This window comes from Propithecus coquereli, unplaced genomic scaffold (assembly GCF_000956105.1).
Source record: "Propithecus coquereli isolate 6110/MARCELLA unplaced genomic scaffold, Pcoq_1.0 Scaffold153, whole genome shotgun sequence".
Classification (NCBI taxonomy): Eukaryota; Metazoa; Chordata; class Mammalia; order Primates; family Indriidae; genus Propithecus; species Propithecus coquereli.
In genome coordinates this window covers 1638868-1642256 of record NW_012139747.1, presented here as the reverse complement: position 1 = coordinate 1642256, position 3389 = coordinate 1638868, and positions in this window count along the sequence as shown.

Here is a 3389-nt window from a genome sequence, read left to right as displayed (position 1 = left end):
ATTTATTTTACATAATTATATGTTATTACTTGTTCTATCCAAACCTAGAAATGCAGCTCAATTCTGTCCTGCACACTCACTGTCTCTGTCACCACTAATAGTTGCCTCTATTTCCAATTCTGACTATGCAGTTCTAGCCAGAGGGCCAGAAGCACATGGCAGCTCGAAATGATGAAGATGGGTGATTTCAGGGTCTGTGGTAGCCCCCTGGAAGAGGCAGTTTATACTCTTCCAAGGAGTCTTTTGTTCATATAGATTTTCACACAGCTACTTAAAACTAGTTATTCAGAAAGGTTTTCAGGCCCACTTACCAGATACCATTTTGTACAGAAAACAGCAGAAGTAAAGGGATGGAAAAAAAGAAAAAAAGTAGAGGGCTCTAGAATCGGACAGACCTGTGTTTCCGTCCTACTCACTAGCTATAAGACCATGAACAAGTTACTGAATACCTTCTGAGCTCACACTTTCCCCATTTATCAACTGAGGGTGATAATTACTTTATTGTCTTGGGATATTTAGATGAAATAAAGTAAGTACTCAAAACATGGTACTGTTTTCCCTGTTTCTTTAGTACTGCACACTGATCCACAAATCATACTTTAAGTTCTCTTTAATAATTGTTATCAATGTAATATTTAAAGGATACTGAGGACATTCACCATGGCCCCATATTGGCAACAATGAACCAAACCTGGGGACAAAGTGAGTAAAGTACCCACCTTCTAAAAAGAGCTGCAAATTGCTGGGTCCAGGAACTGCCCTGGGCTGACCAGGAGGAGACACGCACTGAAGGTCACTGAAGGTCCCCCTTCCTGGCCTGTGAGGGAAGTACATTCACAGGAAGTGCGGGTATCAACCTGGTAAAGCAAGTGTTCCTAACAAAGACGCTTTCTCATCTCTAAAGAGACCCCAAGTGATGGGGTCTCTAACAGAATCTCTGGTAAAGACTGGGGGTGCCTGGGACAAGGGAAGGTAGGCTCTCATGCCCAGGCAGACACCTCCCCAGGCAGGCAGGCTGGCTCAGCTGCCCCACAGCCTAACTGAAGAGGGGGAGAAAGGATGGGAAGATAGGGGAGAGGCAGGACCTGTGCTGGAGAGATCCCTGCAGGGCCATGCTTGGAATGCAGTTTCCTGTGGTGGCGTCTCAGAAAGGAGCCAGGTCTGTGTTATCTTGTCAAGTCTCCACTGAAGATGGCTGCAAGCAGGCAGGAAGAGCTCCCAGGGCAAGTGGCTGCTGTGGTCTCTGGACCTAATCCTGAGGAGTCTTGAGGTTCTCAAAATTCCTCTTGGACCTAAAAGGCAAAAAGAATTTAGTTGTTTAGTGGGCCAGGAGATGTCGAGATGACTGAGCTTAGACTGACATCTTGTGGCTCTGCATGAAATAGATGCTTCACTAAGAATTATTCCTCGGTCTGATAGAGTCGTGGTCTGAGAACAGAAAATAAGAAATAAAAACCAACTTTTCTTTTTTTTGGACAATATCATGATATTCATTAATTGTATTTTAAAAGATATATATGAGAAAGATAATATTTAACTACAGTAACTACTGATTTAATATTTTTTTTTGCTATTGCAAATGTTGTAGACAGTTATCAAAAAATATGACTTATTCTGCTTCCAAGCAATTTCTAGCATGAAACCTCCCTTTCCTTTACCGTTCAGTGATCTGTATTCCAGCCCTCTGTCAATGCCAGCAAGTTTCTAAGAAACCTGAGGAGCACTGGAATGTTCCATGGGCCCACCGTGCCCTCAGCTCCTCACGCTCCAGACTGAGGCTGAGATTGTTCTCCACCTTTAAGACTTGATGTTCTTTTCCCTGTCGGGTTTTGGACTTACCTATGAGCATATAACCCTTTTTTGTTGCCTATTTTCACCTTTTGGGATGGGAATGGCTAACTTATGCCTGTCCTACCATTGTATTTTGGAAGTAGAGAACCTGTTTTGATTTCACAGGCTCAAAGCTGGAGGGAATTTGCCTCACAAGGAATTGTGCTTTGGGTCTCAGCCATATCTGATTCAGATGAGTCTCTGGACTTTGGACTTTTGAGTTGGTGCCAGTTAAGACTTTGGGGATTATTGGGATGGAGTAAATGTATTTTGCATTGTGACAAGGACATGCATTTGGGAGGGGTGCAGGGGTAGAATACTATGGTTTGAATGTTCCTTCCAAAACCCATGTTGAAATTTAATTGCCATTGTGATGTATAAGAGGAGGGATCCTTTAGAGGTGATTAGGTCATGAGATCTTTGCCCTATTCGTGAATTAATGCCATTACTACAGGAGTGGGTTAGTTGTCTCAGGAGATTGGCTTCCTTTTTCTCTCTCTGTCCCTCACCATGTGATACCTTTTGCCACGTTATGACACAGCAAGAAGGTCCTCACGAGATGTGGGCCCTTGGTCTTGGATTTCCCAGCCTCCAGAACCCTTACTCAAATGAATTCCTGTTTATTATAAATTACCCAATCTGTGGTATTATGTTATGGAATCAGAAAACAGACTAAGACTCCCACTCTCCATGCCCCAGGTGATGGATCAAAGGTTATAAGACTGTGATGGAAATGGAGTATTGGCTCATTTTGGTAGGTATGTGTATGTATTCACCAATATATGTTCCAAAATTAATTCTTACCGTTTAGTATCATCTGAGTTGATTCTCCTCTCCTAAATATTGATCCTTTGGAGTTCATTATAACTCCCCCAGATAACTCTAGAATGTGTTAAAGATGACAAAAATGTATGTTTTCCTTAAGGAAACTGAGATTTGTGTATATGCTAATTTATGAGGGAGAAATGAAACATTTTAACAGATGGCGTTCATTCAACCTGTGCAATTCTTGTATCTCCCATTGCTTCTCCCTCCCTTTTATTTCTCTCCCTTCCTTTTTCTCTCTATATTTCTCCCATATTTTTTGTCTTCCTCTGGGTCCCACACCATTTAAAAAGAAGACAAGTATCAAACGATGCCTCCAGAAACTTATCACTGGATAAAAACACTCTTGGATAATAGCAGGCTCTCATAATCTTTCTTCTTGGTAATAAATTACTTTAAAAGACTGACTTCTGAGTACTTCAGGAACTGAAGTTCTGCTAGTTAGAACATTTTTTAATGGGACTGGCTATTCTGGAGACATGTATTATAGTCTAAGATCTCAGATAACTTACTAGAGCTCAGATACAGATCTCCTAATGGAGAATAGACACACTTTAGCTTAATTAAGATGCAGACAAACAGCAATATATTTTCAAAAAGAACCACTCTTGCTTTTCTTCTTCATTTGAATATCGTGATAAACTCCATCCACTTTTGAACAGTTTCCTGAGAGAATAAGGACAGGCTTATAATAATCACTAAATCTCTTGGAAACTGACCTCTCCATAATGAAG